Source organism: Pongo pygmaeus, chromosome X, assembly GCF_028885625.2.
Source record: "Pongo pygmaeus isolate AG05252 chromosome X, NHGRI_mPonPyg2-v2.0_pri, whole genome shotgun sequence".
NCBI lineage: Eukaryota > Metazoa > Chordata > Mammalia > Primates > Hominidae > Pongo > Pongo pygmaeus.
Window position 1 is genome coordinate 104643125 of NC_072396.2, and position 21530 is coordinate 104664654.

Sequence of the window (21530 nt, forward strand, 5' to 3'; positions counted from 1 at the left end):
CTGAATTTTCCACTGACAGCAGTAATTCTACTGGTCTTATGGAGATGTTGCTTTCTAAAACACAATTCAGGCTCACACTCATATCAGTCACCAGTGAGCCAAAAGCAAGACACCTGCCAAGGGCAAGGGATTTAGGGTACAGGCCCCAGCCATAGTTGAGCTGCTGAAGTACAGAGTAAAAAAGCAGCAGTGCGACTATTTAGAAATAAAACATAAGGATTTGATCTTGTTTATTTTGCAAATGATCCATGTCGCCTATCAACTCACAAATTCACTGTGTCCACCGAAATTTTTTCTTAAGGATGGGGGTTGTCTCTACACAGCAATATTGCTCCAGCCTTGTGTATCTGGTGAGCCACCGTGATGTAAATCTTCAATGTTCCCAATAACAGCTTTCGATGTTTGGGTTATGCTAAATCATATCATGCTGAAATCAGAATGGTTTGTGGTTGACCTTTCTATATTTCCTCTTCCTCCAAACTACTTCTCTTTTTGAGAGTTTCTTCTTACCAGGGCATGTCAATCTAGGGTAACTGTTAAACTAATATGATCAACAAGATATGAAGAACCCAGAAACCTGCTAGAAACTATGGCATGACAGATAGAAAATAGGTTATCCTCTTTATTGTCTAGTCATTTACAAAATACTTGGCATGATAAAAACTGTGCTTTTTAAACAATTAAGAAAGTGTAAGACAGAATTCATTTCAGAAGGATTCAGGAGAACAAGAATTCTTCATATGCTCTCAGAGACCAAGAACTTCTGTCCCTCAAAAACCAACAGTGGCTTTAAATACTTTGTAAATAAGTAACAGAAAATAATTTCGTTTTACCATATCCTGTAGTTTCCTTTACTGGCTTACCCCACACATTCCTGGAAGGTTTGTCATTTAAAATTGTTTTTTCTTCTTTCTTAATTGTTGTGTTTTCTGATGACAAAAATAAAACATGCTGTTGTTTTAAAAATAAAAACCAAAAAACATCAACCCCCCCCCAAAAAAAAACCAACAGTGATGGTTTTCTCAGAATCAGCCTATCAGTTATATCAACTCAAAAATCTGCAAAGCCCTGATTACCCAAAGATATTTGTCTTACTGTTAAAGTCAAGTTCAGCTGCATATGAAAGGAAATCCTAAAATGATGTAACTTAAACAAAGTAGAAGTAGATAATCTGGGTTGTCCAGTCAACTGACCCATGTACCTATCTTTCTGTTCTTCTATCCTCAGTATGTAGTTTTCATCCTCAAGGTCACCTCATGGTCAAGGATAACTCTAGTTCTAGCCATCGTGTCTACATTCTAGATTGGCTTCAGAAAGAAGCTGGACACCACAAACGCACACCCCCTAACTTTTAGGGAGACTTCCACTTACACGTCATAAGCCTGAACTTAGTCATATGGCCAAACATAGCTTCAAAGGAGACTGGTAGCATTCTTTGTTCTGGGAGCATTATCACTTCAAATGAAATCAAGATTCTGTCACTGAGGAAGAAGGCGAGAAGACATGCTGGAGGAGGTAACTGGCAATCTTGGCAACATCTAGTAACTTGTCACAGGATCTAGGATCCCTACTATTAAAAAGTTATCCCTTTTGTATTAAGTTGCTGTCTCTCAAATTCTCGTTAAATGTAAATATATTACTCAGAAAGTGATAAAACATTAACAAATTAAGACCCATTCTCATATGATCACAAACCAGTCGATGAGATGAACATTTTTTCTGAAGAATGAGAGCATAAATAAAGAGAACTAAAAACCCTACTTGAAAAATAAATACAGGATAGGTTAAAGGAAAGCATCTAGAGGACTCTGTAAAGTCAAGACACTACAGGTCAAAAGGCTGAGGGTGGGGAGAGAGCCAAAACCAATTTTGCTTACCTCACAATTTTGCTGCAGACAGACCCCACACTTCTGGGTTGATATAATGGTATGGAGTTGCTACAGTCTGCAGATAATACCCAAAGATATTATATCACAAGGCAAACAATTCCATTTATTATTTTTTGCAAGATTTTTGTTTTTCATTTTTACCAACCAAGAGGGAAAAGTGGTACTAGGAGATGTAGGACTGGTTGGAAAAAGGAAAGAAAAAAATCTTTCTAATAACTATAGCTCTTGCTCTTGAATCAAAATAGAGCACCATTTTGAAGAAAAGTATGAGGACAGGTTTTTCTTTTCAAAAATCCTCCTTAGTTTTTGGAGTAAGATCTTTATAAAATGAATATTATTCATCAAAGGAATTTTGATTTGACAGACTTAAATTGACTAGAGAAAGTTCAAGTTCTACATTATGGGGAATCAAAATGTCTCTAGCAGAGCAGAGTAAATTTCATGACACATCATACACAGAGCAGATGTGAGAATCTTAGGCCAGTAAAAACAAGTTCTATTTTACTGTCACCCAGGGAAATTTCCCTTTTCTTTTGAGTAGCCAATAATCCACACTTATTTTTCTAAATCTTGATTTTTTGCACCATCAGTGGATCCCATCAGTCATGGCAATGAATATGGCTTTGGAGATAATAAAAGGCTGTAACCAATTTATAGACCAATCCCAAGAACATAAACTTTTATATTCAGAGAAACTACAATGACAATTTAGGCCACTAGAGAGAAAAAAAATATTAGTTTGAAACTTGTTCACAGTTTTCAGGCCAACTAACACAAACTGATTCCCTACAACACATTCATTCTGAGCACTCAATAAATATTAACCAACATTCCCCAGTGTTTTGACCCAATATTATATTTAGGCATCTTAAGAATGAAGCCTACTTTAAGTGCTGAGAGATTGCTTCACAGAAATTTTATTTGTCTTGATATTCAATCAAATTATTTTTATGCTAAACCTTCTTTACCCAGTGTCTACATTTTATTAATCAACTGGTCCTTCACTTTAAGCTTATGAGAAGTTGTACAGAAAACACTGAGAAAAGTTTTCTTTAATTTGAGGGTATTATTATCATGGTTGCAGATATTTTGACTTTGGGGACTTGAGGAAAGGTAAGGGAAAGCTAATCCATGTTTTAGCTTTTCCCCAAAGCCTCCAAACTATTGCCCATCCAGTTTCCTTTTAGATGGTAATTAAGCAGTCTGCTGGAGCTGAGAAAAAACACCTCAAACTGCAGAAAATTGAAATCTATGTTTTATCAGGCATGCAAGTATTTCCCTCCAGGTGTCTAATTCCACATTCCAAAGCACGTTGTTTTCAAAAATAGAGTAATTCAACATATCACAATTTTTCTTACACATTTCTGTACATTTTATACCCTATTCCGAAGTGTTCAACTGGCATGCAGGTACTCACGAAAGAAGTGCTCTATTTCATTTCATGGAGTGACATGTCTAGGAGAACATATTTTTTCAGTTATAGAAGTTTTAGATGGGTTTCATTCTATGTCATCTTTGAAAAATGAGTAATCCCACCCCGAGGGTCACATTCCTACCCCACACAGAAGTGGCCCTTGTCTCTAATTATCCAACCAGAAGGATAAGATTTCCATATTAAAGAGAAAAAAGACCATCACAGATTTCTTTGTTATACAAAGCTTAACATCAATAGACTGACTGTGCTCTCTACTGGTAAAATCAAGAGCTACAACTAGCATCAAAAATTTACTTTATGAAAACCTTATGGAAATAGGAATTCAAAAATTGTTTACTGTGCCCAGAAATAGGATTTCTTGCCAACTGAGTTCAAAAATTACAGGAAAAGATTACTCTTTAGCCTGAGAGCAGAGGCAAGTGTAGTCAGAGCAGCCCCAGGATCAAGGTGAATACAGATTCATATACTAGTACCATTTGATATCATTGTCAATGTGTTACTAGTTGCTTAATGTGTTCTGACCAAATACAATGGTCCAGTGGTTCTCAAATTTTAGTCTGTTATCAGAAGCTCCTGGGTTGCCTGTGAAAAATACACATACTTAGATCTGAGGTACAGAAATTCTGATTCTGCAGCTTTGGGATGAAGCTCTGGAATTTGCATTTTATCAATTCCTCCCTCCCCTGGTGATTCTGGTGCAAGTGGCCCAAGGAATACATTTTGAATAACATTGATAGATTTTGCAAAACACCCTTGTCAGATGTGCTTGAACCACAGGAACTCCATCTTGAATAGGGACTGTGTAAAATAAGGCTAAGACCTGCTGGGGGGCATTCCCAATAAGTTAAGGCATTCTTAGCCACAGGATGAGACAGGTGGTCGGCACAAGATACAGGTCATGAAGACCTTGCTGATAAAACAGTTTGCAGTAAAGAAGCCAGCCAAAACCCACCAACACCAAGATGGCGACCAGAGTGAACTCTGGTCTTCCTCACTGCTACACTCTCACCAGTGCCATGACAGTTTACAAATGCCATGGCAACGTCAGGAAGTTACCCTATATGGCCTAAAAGGGGAGGCATGAATAATCCACCTCTTGTTTAGCACATAATCATGAAATAACCATAAAAATGGGCAACGAGCAGCCCTTGAGGCTGCTCTGCCTATAGAGTAGCCATTCTTTATTCCTTTACTTTCTTAAACTTGCTTTCACTTTACTCTATGGATTTGTTACAAGAAAGGGGTCCCAATCCAGATCTCAAGAGAAGATTATTGGATCTTGTGCAAGAAAGAATCCAGGCGATTCTGCAGTGCAAAGTGAAAGCAAGTTTATTGAGAAAGTAAAGGAATAAAAGAATGGCTACTCCATGGACAGAGGAGCCCCAAGGGTGGCTGGTTGCCCATTTTTATGGTTATTTTTTGATGATATGTTAAACAAGGGGTGGATTATTCATGCCTCCCCTTATTAGACCATATAGGATAGATTCCTGATATTGCCATGGCATTTGTAAACTGTCGTGGTGCTGGTGGTAGTGTAGCAGTAAGGATAACCAGAGGTCACTCTCGTCGCCATTTTGGTTTTGGTGCGTTTTGGTCTGCTCCTTTACTGCAATCTGTTTCATCAACAAGGTCTTTATGACCTGTATTTTGTGTTGACCTCCTATCTCATCCTGTGACTTAGAATGCTTTAACTGTCTGGGAATGCAGCCCAGTAGGTTTCAGCCTCATTTTACCCATCCTATTCAAGATGGAGTTGCTCTGGTTCACACTCCTCTGACAGACTCGTCTCAAATTATTTATTGTGCGAGATCCAAGAACTCTCTTGGGGTCTAGATCAGGACCCCTTTCCAGTAACACCCTAATAGTGTGGTCAGAATAATTACAAACTAGTATGTCAGCAACACCATCTTCAGAACTATGATCTCTCTGGTGGGACTGGAGGAAAGCCTTTGGTTTCCTTGCTCTCATAGGTGCCAGCTCTCTGCCTTCACCTGTCTTACTGACTCCTGTTTGGTGTTTGAGTAAAGGAAAGTATTTTTAATTAATAGTAATAATAAAAGCTAACACTTACTGAATGCTTACTATTTGCCCAGTACTAAGTGCTTTTCTTATATTAATGTGATCCTTATAGCAATCCTATGAATGAGGTAGAATTATTATTATTCCTATTTTACAGATAAAGAAACGGAGACATTGCCTAAGATTACACACCCTGTTAAGTAGCAGAGCCAAGATATAGAAGGCAAGCAGGTCTGCTCCAGAGCTCACGTACCTAACCATTCTCTATACTAACTATATACATTTCAAAGGGAAAATATGAGCCTTTTTTCTTTGTGATTATATTTTGACTTTACCCACTGAGGTACAAAATTATTGAGTAGAAAAAAGGTTTTAAAATGTATTCCTTTATCAGTGGCTTACTTGATCAAGTTCTGTTTCCCTGAATAGTGTGTGATCACAGCAATATCCACTATTTCAGAGGCATTCAAACCAGAATAACTCCATCTTGAATAGGGGATGGGTAAAACAAGACTGAGACCTACAGGGCTGCATTCTCAGAAGGTTAGGTAGTCTTTGTCACAAGATGAGATAGGAGGTCAGCAGGACTGGTATCCTGCTGATAAAACAGGATGCAGTGAAGAAGCCGGCCAAAACCCACCAAAACCAAGATGGCAACAAAAGTGACCTCTCGTCATCATCATTGCTCATTATACATTAATTATAATGCATTAGCATGCTAAGAGACATTTCCAGCAGCACCATGACTGTTTACAAATGCCATGGCAACGTTCAGAAGTTACCTTATATAGTCTAAAAAGGGGAGGACTCAGTTAAGGAAATTGCTTGCCCTTTCCCTGGAAAATTCATGTATAATCCACCCCTTGTTTAGCATATAATCAAGAAACAACAGTAGGTATAGTCAGTCAAGCAGTTCATGCTGCTGCTCTGTTTATGGAGTAGCCATTCTTTTGTTTCTTTACTTCTCTAATAAAATTGCTTTCACTTTACTCTGTGGACTCGCCCCAAATTCTTTCTTGTGAAAGCTCCAAAAACCCTCTCTTGGGGTCTGGATCAGGACCCCTTTCTGGTAACAGCTACAATGCTTTTATAATGCTTTCTGTGTTCCCTGCAAATTCATTGCCTCACTTAGATTTGGAAACTGACACATTAAGCAACTTTTCTGAAGTCACCAAGGAGTTGATGGCAGCAATGAAAGAGCCCAGGGAATTTCACTTCGAAATATGTCACCCTGGTGTGTTGATTATTTTAAATTAAAGGCCCTTGAAGGTCAGTAGATGCTAGAAGAGGCTTTATTCCTTCATCCGAATTAAGACAGAACCTGCAAAAAAAAACATAATTGCCTTCCATTTCTTCCCTGAAACTTCATTTTCTATCCCAGAAAAGAAGACCGAGGAATACAGCCACACCTGGACAGACTTTTTCACAAAATGTCTGTTTCTCAGGCTCATTCAAATTCCAAAGAGTCATTTACAAGTTAATTTTTGTCTCCCAGGCTCATTCATTCTCCCTAATAATTATTTACTACCCCTCAAAAGAATTGCCTATGTTCCCCATCTCCTCCTCCCTTATAAAGAAGGGTATATACGCCTCTGGGCCTCATAGGTTATTGGGTAATCACATTTCGGTGATTTCCCCACCCTCTCGTGCATGTTAAAGAAATTCTATATGCCCTTTTCTCCCATTAATCTGTCTTTTGTCTGTTCATTTTCTGTGGCCCTTCAGATGGCTTTCCCTCTTCAACCCTACAGCTGTGTAGTAAGACCTCTACTCATCCTCCATGTTGGCCCTCCCCACCCAATCCTTGCATGCGCACCACTCAATCCCTTCACATACTGGCTTGGTTTAAGTAGCATAATATCCATAGCCTAGGAATGGCCATATATGAAAGATATAAAAGAACAAGCTGTGTATTACACAAACTTGTCATGGCTTTTGGAAACCATGCTAGTGCCCAAAAGACAAACAACATAATTGAAGACGTCAGCCTAGACAAAAGAGGTGTTCTTTTTACGGTTGTCATTATAAATCTCTCTCTGAACTTTACTTGGCATTTAGGTATATTAGGCCTTCAAGTGTAGACCTTTAATTTCTTCCCTGTCTTTTTAAAGACCTTTAATTTCTTCCCTGTCACATTAAATATCACTATTTTCTTCTCTATATCCCCCTCATAAAATACTTTTAAAGCAACTTGGACACAATAGTATCCTTCTCCTGCCCTCTATAAACAATTCATGAGCCCAAAGCATGTGCAGTTCTTTCTAGTTGCAACTATGAAAGAAAAAGGTTAGCAGTAGCTAGCTAAAATGTTTGTGAGCAACTGTAAGTTCCAGTCAGGGTTCATCAATGCCCCAGAGCAATTTGCAAGAGGGGGCTGCATTTATATCCTGAGTCATCATGCCAAATCCCAAGGTGTAGAACTTCATCCTTCCATCGATTGCCATGAGTCTTGAGAGTATGAAGTTACCCAAATTCAGGAAACAATGGTAATAAAAGGGATTGATTGATACCTTTATCCCCAGACTGGTTTTTACAAACCACTGCAAAAACCGTGCTGGTAACAGGGTATGCTCTGTGATGATCCCCACATCTAAAACCGTTTTTTTCTCTCCTCTTGCTGTAGCAAAGCCTCAATTCAAAGCAGTTTTCAAACCATGTGTAAGGTAAATAGATATCCTTATCCTAAGGTAAATAAGTGAATTAATGGAATAAGGCACTATTTTATGAACTATTGAATTAGCAAAAATTAAGAAGATTTTCAGTGTTGGTAAATGTATGTGAAGAAAGACACTTTGATATAGTAGTAAGAAGAGTGTAATTAGTGTAGCTATCTTGAGGGCAATTTGGCAGTATCAGTCAAAATTAGAACTGCATATACTCTTTGACCAGCTGTTCTTCAATTGGGAATCTAATCTAAATATATATACTTTTAGTATATAAAAAATATAATTCAAAGGGTATTCATTGCATTGATTGTGATATGAAAAAAATTGGAAAAAACCTAAATTGCATTGATTATGATAGAAAAAAAATCCCGGTCTAATAATAGGGCATGGTTAAATAAATTATGTTGTGTCCCTACTCTGGAACACTACATTAGATCTGCATGACCTGCTATTAAAAAAAATTTAAGAGGCATTTTTAAATGAGGAAAAACCAAGGTAAGGAACGGCTTGTATAATAATAGCTAACCAGGTGAGACTTCTGGAATGGCAGAGTGAGGATCTTTGTAAATCCACTCCTCCATAAAATCGATGAAAATGCTGGCAAAATTATAAAAATCAACTTTTTTTTTTTTACAAATCTGGAAATTAACCAAAGGTCTAAAGCAATCTGAGGAGCATTTATTCAAGAAAAACCACAGCACCTATGTAAAAAAACTACATTTTTAACTTGGCCTACTCCCATATTTCTCTCCCCAGCTCCACAGTTCCCTTGAAAGCCAGCCAACTCACAGCCAGAGGAGCTGTAAAAACAAAACAAACAAAAAAATCAAAAACAAAAAAAGACAGGAGCTTTACAGCCACTAGAGGGGGCAGACTGGTTTTGGAGCTCCTCAAAAAACTTCTATCCCACAGCATTGTTACTGTTTGACTTGTCTCATATCTCTCTGGGAAAGCCCCATTTATACAGTGCTTTCATATGTGACCTGACTCTGAGCTTGCTCGACAAGAAAAGCCCTATCTTTAGTGCATTAATCAAAAATGATCAGCTGCAATTGTTTAACATCACAACTGCCTGAGGTGATTATACCCATTTGGGCAAGCCAGGGCCTGTCCAAAAACTTAAAAGAAAGATCTAAGGAATGCAATGTTTGTAGTGGGCTTTAAAGAACTTGAGACCGGCCTGGCCAACATGGTAAAACCCCGTCTCTACTAAAAATACAAAAATTAGCCAGGTGTGGTGGTGCACACCCATAATCCCAGCTACTCGGGAGGCTGAGGCAGGAGAATTGCTTGAACCCGGGAGGCGGAGGTTGCAGTGAGCCAAGATCATGCCACTGCACTCCAGTCTGGGTGACAGAGCAAAATTCCGTCTCACAAAAAAAAAAAAAAAAAGGGTTTAAAAGATGCAAACAGAAATTACAGAAATTATGGAGTTGCAAAATACAGTAATTGCAATGAAAGATTCACTAAAATTGTTCAATAGCAGATTTGAGCTGGCAGAAAAAAAGAATCAGAGAACCCAAACATAGGTTAATTTACGTAATTCAGTCTGAGTAATAGAAAGCAAAAAGAATGGTGCTTTGGAGACCTGTAGTATACCATCAAGCATACCAATAGACATACAATGTAAGTCCCAGAAGGAAAAGAGGGAGATGTAAACAAATAGAAAGAATATTTGAAGAAATAATAGCCAGAAATTTCCCAAATTTTATGAAAAACTTTGCTCCACATAGCTAAAAGTGCAACAAACTTCAAGTAGGGTCAACACAAGGATATCTACACCCAGTCACATCATAGTCAAACTGTTGAAAGACAAAGACTCTTTAAAGCAGCAAGAGAAAAGCAATTCGTCTCTCAGTGAGATTGATAGTGAACTTCTCATCAAAAAGGACAGAATGCCTTCTTGCCTTCATGGAGGACAGAATGCATTTGGATGGCATCCTCAAAGTGCTGAAAGGAAAAACTTGTCAACTAAAAATTCTGTATTTGGCAAAACTATCCTTCAAAACTGAAAGAGAATTAACACATTTCCAGATGAACAAAAACTGAAAGAATTTTTCACTAGCAGATCTGACCTACAAGAAATACTAAAATAAGTCCTTCAGTCTAAAATGAAAGAACTACACAGTAATTCAAATCCACACAAAGAAATAAATAGTACCAGTAAAGGTATCTATGTAGGTAAAAATAAAAGATAGTATAAATGTAGTTTGATAACTTTTGTCTCCTCCTACCTTATTTAAAATATAATTGCATAAAGAAATAATTGTAAAATTGTGTTGATAGACTAATAATGTAAAATATACAATTTCTATGACAATAATAGCACAAAAAAAGAGACGGAATGGAGCTATATTGGAAAATGATTCCGTATACTATTAAAATTACATTTCTATTAATCTGAACTAGATTGGTTTGTTCTTGTTGTTGTTGTTGTTATTGTTGTTGTTGTTGAGACGGAGTTTTGCTCTGTCGCCAGGCTGGAGTGCAGTGGCGCGATCTCGGCTCACTGCAACCTCCACCTCCTGGGTTCAAGCGATTCTCCTGCCTCAGCTTCCCAAGTAGCTGGGATTACAGGCGCCCGCCACCACGCCCAGCTAATTTTTGTATTTTCAGTAGAGACGGGGTTTTGCCATGTTGGCCCGGCTGGTCTTGAACTCCTGACCTCAGGTGATCTGCCCGCCTTGGCCTCCCAAAGTGCTGGGATTACAGGCGTGAGCCACCGCCCAGACTAGATTGTTTTAAGATAATAATTGTAATCTCCAGAGCAACCACAAAGAAAATAACACAAGGGATATATGGTAACAGAAATGACGAATTAATTAAAATAGGGCATTAGAATATGCCTATATGTCACAAAGTAAGGAAGTAATGGAAAAACAGAGGTGCAAAAATGATATAACATATAGAAAACAAATAGAAAAATGGCAGATGCCAGTCCTTTCTTTAAAATCAGTAATTACATTACATTTAAATGGAGTAAACTTTCCAATAAAATATAGAAATTGACAGAGTGGATAAAACAAACACAATTCAACTACATACTGTCTATGAAAAAACTACTTTAAATTTCATATGGAACCAGAAAAGAGCCCGTATAGCCAAGACAATCCTAAGCAAAATGAACAAATCTGGAAGCATCACGCTACCTGACTTCAAGCTATACTACTAGGCTACAGTAACCAAAACAGCATAGTGCTGGTATAAAAACAGACACACAGACCAATGGAACAGAATAGAAATCTCAGAAATAAGACCAAGATGAATTAAAGATTTAAATGTAAAACCCATAATTATAAAAACCCTAGGAGAAAATCTAGGCAATACCATTGAGGACATAGGCACAGGCAAAGATTTATTGATGAAAATGCAAAAAGCAATTGCAACCAAAGCAAAAATTGAAACACGGGATCTAATTAAACTAAAGAGCTTCTGCACAGCAAAAGAAACTATCATCAGAGTAAACTGACAACCTACAGAATGGGAGAACATTTTTGCAATCTATTCATCTGACAAACGTCTAATATCTAGTATCTACAAGGAATTTAAACAAATTTACAAGAGAAAAGCAAACAAACCCATTAAAAAGTGGGCAAAGGACATGAACAGACACCTCTCAAAAGAAGACATACATGAGGTCAACAAACACATAAAAAAAAAAAAAGCTCAACATCACCAATCATTAGAGAAATGCGAATCAAAACCACAATGAGATACCATCTCACACCCGTCAGAATGGCGATTATTAAAAAGTAAAAAAAACAACAGAGGCTGGTGAAGCTGCAGAGAAAAAGGAATGCTTTTACGCTGTTGGTGGGAGTATGAATTAGTTCAACCATTGTGGAAGACAGTGTGGTGATTCCTCAAAGACATACAGAAAGAAATACAATTTGACCCAGTGATGTCATCACTGGGTATATACCCAAAGGAATATAAATCATTCTATTATAAAGATACATGCATGCATATGTTCATTGCAGCACTATTCACAATAACAAAGATATGGAATCAACCTAAATGACCATCAATGATAGACTAGATAAAGAAAATGTGGTACGTATACACCATGGAATACTATGCAGCCATAAAAAATAACAAGATCGGCCAGGCGCAGTGGCTCACGCCTGTAATCCCAGCACTTTGGGAGGCTGAGGTGGACAGATCACGAGGTCAGGAGATGGAGACCATCCTGACCAACATGGTGAAACCCCGTCTCTACTAAAAATACAAAAATTAGCCGGGTGTGGTGGTGCGCAGTAGTCCCGGCCACTCGGGAGGCTGAGGCAAGAGAATGGTTTGAACCTTGGAGGCAGAAGTTGCCGTGAGCCGAGATCGAACCACTGCACTCCAGTCTGGCAACAGAGTGAGACTTTGTCTCAAAATAATGATGATGATAATAATAATTAATAATAATAATGAGATCATGTCCTCTGCAGGGACATGGATGGAGCTGGAAGCCATTATCCTCAACAAACTAACGCGGGAACAGAAAAACAAACACTGCATGTTCTCACTTATAAGTGAGAGCTAAACAATCAGAACACATTGACACATTGGGGGAAACAACACACTGGGGCTTGTCGGGGGGTTGAGGGAGGGAGAACATCAGGAAGAATAGTTAATGGATGCTGGGCTTAATACCTAGGTGATGGGATGATCTGTGCAGCAAATCACCATGGCACCCGTTTACCTATGTAACAAACCTGTACATCCTGCACAGGTACCTCGGAACTTAAAGTAAAATTGAGGGGAAAAAAAGAAAGCATTCTTATTGTCAATTATGAAATCGTCAAATATATCAAATATAAATTATATTTTGCAGATGACTGTCAAACAGAACATGTAACATGTATAATGTAAAAAGGGTACACAAGGAAAGATGAATAAGTATCACTTTTAATAAATATACTGATTTTAAAAATAGTGTGAGACTAATTACCTTAGTAAACAGAAAAACAATAAAAATCAAAAAAATCCAAGTTGACTTTCTGACAGGATCAACAAAATTAATAAACCTTTAGCTAGACTGACCAAGAAACAAAGATTCAAATTGCTAAAACTATAAATGAAAGAGCAGGCATCACTACCAACTTTAGAGAAATAAAAACATTATAAAGGAATACTATGGACAATTGCATGGAATCGAATTAGATAATCTACATGAAATGAACAAATTACTAGACTAACACACAAACTACCAAAACTAACTCAAAAAGAAATACAAAATCTGTATAGCTTTATTACAAGTGATTGAATTGGGAATCAATAAACTTTCCACAAAGAAAAACACAGGCTCAGATGGCTTCACTGGTTAATGCTATCAAAAGTTTAAACAGGAATTAATACAAATCCTTCATAAACTCTTCCGAAATTGGAATGTGAGAAAACACTTCACAACTCATTCTATGAGGCAAATATTACCCTGATGCCAAATTAAAACAAAGACATAATGAGAAAGCTACAGACCAATATCCCTTATAAACATATGCACAAAAACCTCCAACAAAATATCAGCAAGCCAAACTCAGCAACATAAAGAAAAATTTATACATCATAACCAGTTGGGATTTATTCTGGGAATGCAGGGTTGGGTCAACATACGAAAATCAATCAACATAAACCTAAAATGATCAATTAAAATATTTTAAAAGACAAAAACCACATCATGATTTCAGTAGACACGGAAAAAGCTTTTGACAATGTACAATACCTTTTTATGATAAAAATGTTCAACAAACTAGGAATAAAAGGGAACTTCCTAAACCTGATAAAATGTATTTACACGGTGGCTCACGCCTGTAATCCCAGCACTTTGGGAGGTCGAGGCGGGCGGATCACAAGGTCAGGGGATACAGACCATCCTGGCTAACACGGTGAAACCCCGTCTCTACTAAAAATATGAAAAATTAGCCGGGCGTGGTGGCGGGCGCCTGTAGTCCCAGCTACTTGGGAGGCTGAGGCAGGAGAATGGCGTGAACCCGGCAGGCGGAGCTTGCAGTGAGCCGAGATCGCGCCAATGCACTCCAGCCTGGGCGACAGAGCGAGACTCCGTCTCAAAAAAAAAAAAAAGGTATTTACAAAAAAGCCCACAGCTAAAATCAGACTTAAATGTAAAAAACTGAAAACTTACCCCTAAAATCAAGAACAAGACAAGAATATCTGTGCTCACCATTTTTATTGAACATTGTACTGGAGGTTCTATCAGGAGAATTAAGCCAGAAAAAGAAATATAAATCATCCAGACTGAAAAAGTAGAAGTACAGTAACTCTATTTGCATATGACATAATCTTGTATATTGAAAATCCTAAGGAATCCACAAAACAAAACAAAAACTATTAGAAGTACACCAAGGCCACAGGATATATGATTAGTGCATGAAAAAGATTTTATTAGAGCTTCATCTCACACCACACAGGAAAATTTATTCTGAATTTTTCGTAGACTTAAATGTAAGAGCTAAAAACAATAAGATTTTTAGAAGAAAACATAGGATAAAATCTATAAGACCTTAGGTTAGGTAAAGGTTTCTTAGATATGACACCAAAAGCACAATCCATCAAAGAAAAAATTGATAAATTGAGCCTTAGGAAAATTCAAAACTTTCGCACTTCGAAATGACGCTATTAAGAGAACAAAAAGACAAGCAACAGACTGGAAGAAAATATTTGCAAAACACATATGCAATAAAGGATTTCTATTTAGAATACAGAAAGAACTCTTGCAATTTAATAAGCAGACAACCCAATTTTAAAATGGACAAAATCTACGAGCATACTTTTCATCAAAGAAGATCTACAAATGGTTAATAAGCACATGACAACATGCTCAACATCAGTCATTAGGAAAATGCAAATTAAAACCACAATTAATACCATTTTGTACCCGGTAGAACGAGAATGAAAAGTAAAACAAACAACAACAAATGTTAGTGAGAATGTGCAAGAATGGAAACCCTCATGAAATGCTGATAGGACTGTAAAATGGTACAGCCACTTTGAAAGCAGTTTGGCAGTTCCTCAAAATGTTAAACATATAACTTCCATACAACCCAGCAATTTCATTCCTAGATATCTATCCAAGAAAAATTAAAACATGTGACTACACAAAGACTTGCATGGAAATGTTCACAGGAGCATTATTCGTAGTAGCCATATATTGGAAACCATCTGAATGTCTATCAACTGGCAAATGGACAAAGTGCGACATAATAGAATACTACTCAGCAATAAAAATCACAGACTACTAACACATGCTATGTCATGGATGAACCTCACAAACATTTTGTAAAGTGAAAGAAGCCAGGCAAAAGAAACCACGTATTGTATGATTCCATTTACATGAAATTTCTATAAAAGACAAATCTTTGGAAATGGAAAGTAGACTAATGCTTGCCTAGGGTTGGGGGTGGGAACGGAGATTAACTGTAAATGAGCAAGAGGGATCTTTATTAGGAGAGTGAAAATGTTGTAAAACTCATTTATGGTGATGGTTGTACCACTCAGTAATGTTACTAAGAATCATTGAATTGCACACTTAAAAGGGGTGAGTTCTCGAGACCATCCTGGCAAACACGGTGAAACCCCGTCTCTACTAAAAACACAAAAATTAGCTGGGCGTGGTGGCGGGCGCCTGTAGTCCCAGCTACTCGGGAGGCTGAGGCAGGAGAATGGCGTGAACCCCGGGGGGCGGAGCCTGCAGTGAGCCGAGATCGCGCCACTGCACTCCCAGCCTGGGCGACAGAGGGAGACTCGGTCCCAAAAAAAAAAAAAAAAAAGGAGGGGGGATGCATTCGGCTGGACGCAGTGGCTCATACCTGTAATCTCTGCACTTTGAGAGGCCAAGGTGGGCAGATCCCTTGAGCCCATGAGTTCGAGACCAGCCTGGGCAACATGGCGAAACCCCGTGTCTACAAAAAATACAAAATATTAGCCGGGCATGGTGGCACGTGCCTGTAGTCCCAGCTACTGGAGGGGTAAGGTGGGAGGATCACCTGAGCCTTGGAGGTCGAGGCTGCAGTGAGCCGTGATGGCACCACTGCACTCCAGCCTAGGTGATAGAGTACGACTCTGTCTCAAAAAAAAAAAAAAAAAAAAAAAAAGCTGAATTTTATGTTATGTAAAATATATCTCAATAAAGACCCTTTAAATATTAGACTGACACTTACATAACGCTGTTTTAAGTGTCTGGCATATAAGCAACTCATTTAATCCTTATAACAGCCCTATGAAGCAAGTAATATTATTTTTTTCATAAATGAGGAAACTGAGGCACAGATAGATTAGGTGACTTGCCAAAGAGCTCACAACCAGTAATTGGTAAAGATAGAACTCAAACCTAGCCAGTCTGGCTCTAGAGTCTGTGATCTTAACCATGGCTTCCATTTGTGGGAAGAAAAATCTGTACAGATACACATGTATATAGCAATGTGTGGAAGGAATCATAAGGCACTTTAATCAGTGATCCTCTCTGGGGAGTGAGAGCGAGGATGGGCAGCAAAGCAAGACTTTCACTTATTACGTTATACTTCTTTGAACTCTGAATTTTTTATACATTTTCTAATAATTCATGTATTCATTTTGTAGATAAGAAACTTCTATTTTTAAATCAAAACATTGGTTATCTTTGATTTGTTACCTTATACACTTTTAATTTCCCTGAACATTTTTCCATTTTCCATGTTCTTTGGGATAAGTGTGTCTTCGGGCCAAGTTCTCACATAATTACCATGACATGTTTTCTGCTACATTTTGTCTTGCCAGTGTGTCAGAGACCCAAGATGGGGCTGAGGCCAAGAAGGATCGGGTAGGAGGCTAAGGAAAACTTCATGAAAGAGGGGCCTGTATTGCTCGCTCTGCTTGGGCAAGACTGTGATTGGGCTGGATTCAAGGCTGTCCTGAGCTGTAGTGTGCAGCTCTGAACTCCCTGGATCCCCTGGGGCACTCTAAGGGGGGCTGGCTGCTTCAGAAATTGCTTCTATTCTGTAGGGGAATAGATTATCTGCATGCATGTGCACATGTGCGAACAAACCCATTTAATGAAAGCAGGAGTTTGGACTTGTGCCTAAAGGGTAGGAGTGGTTCTGCACTGATGTGTGAGTGTGTGGCATGGGTGTTTTTGTTCTTGTTTGTTTCACTTAATATTTAAAGATACTCAAATGGGACTATGTTATGAAAGCAACTAAGTGTTGTGGAGTGTCTTTACTAACATAGGAAATAATAGTTTGTAAACTTTAGGAAGCATTAGACTGTCGAGATGCTTAAAAGAAAATGGAAAGAGTTGATGTTTAGACTGCGATTAATTCTCTTTGTAATCATTCCCTTGGTTCGATGATGTTGTGGAGCTGAGGAATAATAACAAGGTTGGTTGGTTTGTTTTTAATATGTACTTACTGTATACTAACACCCTACAAACGGCATATTGTGAGAGAATAGGATATTCTTTTTTTATTATTGTACTTTAAGTTCTAGGGTACATGTGCACAATGTGCAGGTTTGTTACATATGTATACATGTGCCATGTTGGTGTGCTGCACCCGTTAACTCATCATTTACATTAGGTATATCTCCTAATACTCTCCCTCCTCCCTCCCCCCACCCCACAACAGGCCCCAGTGTGTGATGTTCCCCAACCTGTGTCCAAGTGTTCTCATTGTTCAATTCCCACCTATGAGTGAGAACATGCGGGTTTGGTTTTCTGTCCTTGTGATAGTTGGCTGGGAATGATGGTTTCCAGCTTCATCCATGTCCCTAAAAGGACATGAACTCATCCTTTTTTATGGCTGCATAGTATTCCATGGTGTATTTGTGCCACATTTTCTTAATCCAGTCTATCATTGTTGGACATTTGAGTTGGTTCCAAGTCTTTGCTATTGTGAATAGTGCTGCAGTAAACATACGTGTGCATGTGTCTTTATAGCAGCATGATTTATAATCCTTTGGGTATATACCCAGTAATGGGATGGCTGGGTCAAATGGTATTTCTAGTTCTAGATCCTTGAGGAATCGCCACACTGACTTCCACAATGGTTGAACTAGTTTACAGTCCCACCAACAGTGTAAAAGCGTTCCTGAGAATAGGATATTATTTCATGAAGGTTTTCTCTTTAAAGATTTCATATTCAATAAGGACTGATTAAAAGATATTTGGACAGGTCGGGCGCAGTGGTTCACACCTGTAATCCCAGCACTTTGGGAGGCTGAGGTGGTCAGGAGTAAGAGACCAACCTGACCAACATGGCGAAACCCCCATCGCTACTAAAAATACAATAAGTTAGCTGGGCGTGGTGGCATGCACCCGTTATCCCAGCTACTCAGGAGGCTGAGGCAGGGAGAATTGTTTGAACCCGGGAGGCGGAGGTTGCAGTGAGCCAACATCGCACTACTGCACTCCAGCCTGGGCGACAGAGAGAGACTCTGACACACACACACACACACACACACACACACACACACACGAAAGAAATAAAAAGAAACAGAAGGGGGGGAAATAGGTCTTTTCAAATGGCCTATCTTCTCTTATATGCCCTTTTTTTTTTGAGATGGTGTTTTGCTCTTTTTGCCCAGGCTAGAAGAGCAATGGCATGATCTCGGCTCACCACAACCTCTGACTCCTGGGTTCAAGCAATTCTCCTGCCTCAGCCTCCCAAGTAGCTGGGATTACAGGCACGCACCACCACGCTCCGCTTATTTTATATTTTTAGTAGAGACGGGGTTTCTCCATGTTGGTCAGGCTAGTCTCGAACTCCCGACCTCAGGTGATCCGCCTGCCTTGTCCTCTCAAAGTGCTGGGATTACAGGCGTGAGCCATCACGCCCGCCCTTATCTGCCACTTTCCTGCTGAGGAAGTACATGGCCTTTCTGGACAGGAAAATGTGTGCAGAATCTCTTACGCTGTACCCTAGGTTGCCCTGTGTACATAATGTAGCTACTTTACCTTTCTAGTCATGATTCTGAGTAATCGTCTACCCTGCTATATATGCTGCATATAGCCATTGGTGAATTGTCTATATCCAGGCAAGTGCCATGTCAGTTTGATTTGCTTTGTGGACATTGCTAATAGGTTTGTATTTTCCCAGAAAAAAAGTGGTGAGAAACTTCGGCTGGAAGAAACAAGAGCCTTACCAACTCACCACTTCATTTTTTTTTTAATGAAAATTTTGAGGATATGGTAATAAGAACACCATCAGATGAAGCATGACAGTCCCAAAGAACTGATGTGCACCTGATAAATGCTTGTGGTTAGAACAGCTGACCCATTTTCCCCAGTTTCCATAAGCCATGTCATCCCTGGTTAAAGAGCCAGGTAGGTCAATGTCAAATAAGTACTTACTCTTCATGTGCTAGATGTTATGGGAGGAATATTTTAAAATTTTTAAGTGTTCGGAATGCTACTAAACTTTTAGGTATTGGAGAGGGATAGGAATATAAGCAAGCTGCTATGACCAACACACAACTAAAGTGCATGTCCCAAGAATAAGAGGTTAGGCCTGATGATCATGTACTTTAATTCCTCAAGGTAAGGTCAGCATAATCTAAGAGCAAAAAGCCAAATATAAGCCCTTGGGGTCAGCCACACTTGAAAAGGAGGAGGAAATTCAAACAACAAAGTAAACTAGAAAGAGCAGTAAAAGGGAAGAAAATCAGAACGTTACACAGTCAAAACAAAAAAAGAAAAATATTTTTAGTGGTACCAAATGCAACAAAGACTTCAAGAAAGAGAAGCAGCAAAAAGCGATTTGACCAGGAGGAAGTTGGCTGTGGTTTCCGAGGTTAAGTGGTTTCTGACTGGGCAGGTGGTTTCTATTATATAAATGGTGGCTTATATAGAATGAGATGTTGAGATCATCTTATTTCACACAGAACATTAAAGGAGCATTATAATTAGACTCACTCATTCATTCATTTATTGCATTAGCATTTACTGTGTTCTTACAAGTGCCTGATGCTACTAAGCTCCATGGGGTCAGGGTACCTAATAGAAAAACCATAATTAAATCATAATGGCTTCTCTCTCACAAGCAATCTGGGTGAAGTTTTAAAGCGATGACTTAAAAATGAAAGTCTTATTTCCCTATAGCTGTTTCAGTTTATATATTCATTTCTGACACATTAGCCTTTTGTTTTCCTTTTTAAATTAGTAAGGTTTGGTTTGCCACATCACAAAGTTTCAACCTAGAAAAGTAGCAAACTTAAAAAAAAATCAAATCTCAAAGTATCTTATATATGCTGTGAGGAAAAGCAGAAATGGCATTAATATCTTAGGTTAATTTTTTTTCCTGCAAACACAAACAAAAACCCTCACAGAATAGTCCAAGGGAACCAAAGTTTACTGTTTCATGAGAAAATGCATATATTGCTTTGTGTCTATTTTTTTATTTTATTTTATTTTTTTATTTTTTTGAGACGGAGTCTTGCTCTGTCACCCAGGCGGGAGTGCAGTGGCGTGATCTCAGCTCACTGCAAACTCCACCTCCCGGGTTCACGCCATTCTCCTGCCTCAGCCTCCTGAGTAGCTGGGACTACAGGCGCCCGCCACCATACCTGGCTAATTTTTTGTGTTTTTAGTAGAGACAGGGTTTCACCATATTAGCCAGGATGGTCTCGATCTCCTGACCTCGTGATCCACCTGCCTTAGCCTCCCAAAGTGCTGGGATTACAGGCGTGAGCCACCGCGCCCGGCCCTGTGTCTCATATTTTAACAGGTTTGTTAGGGTGCATCACCAACTTGGATTGTGACAGGGGGTTGAAAACATCAAGTCTCAAAGATTCTTTTGTGAGCTCTGAAGAAAACCAGAAATGGTATTTATACCTTGTATTACGTATTTATTTCCACAAAAGTTTGACGCTTACAACATAAACCCAACAACCCACCTGGAACAGGCCATGGAAATCTAACGAGTTTTTCACACTTAAGATATACCTAGAGATCTCTGCTTCTCAAAATGTCACCTTGCAACCTGGTGCCTGGAAATAAGGCAACCCACATCAATTTTGGGACATCAAAAATGAATTATTTTAAACATGGATATATAGTGAAGTAAAATGTAAAATTCTCCAGATTTCTATAAAACAAAACTTAAAAGCTCAAAACCCCCAGCCTGTGCCACTAAGGGAAACTCACTCCCTCTGCCATTAGGATTGTCACCATGGAATGAGCAGACCTACTGCTTCCAGTGGAAACTGGATCTCTCTCTCCAATCTAGTGATCCCTCTTTCTAACCAGCTAGTCTAATTAGCCAACTATTAAAGACACGTGAACTTTCCTTTGTACCAGTTATCATCAGGTGAAATGTTTCCTCATTACTTTCAGAATTAAGTATACAATTCAGTATGCACATGTACATATCAGCTATAAGGGCGTTTTCTAACTGGCTATCCAAAATAAACCCATCTTAAAAATAAACCAATCCACCTGAAGAGTGATGTGTGGTGTTTTTCCTCTTTCTACATTCTATATTTTAATTTTCTATAATTTTTCCTTTTTAATAATGAGGGAAAACTTTTTTTTTTTTTTGAGATGGA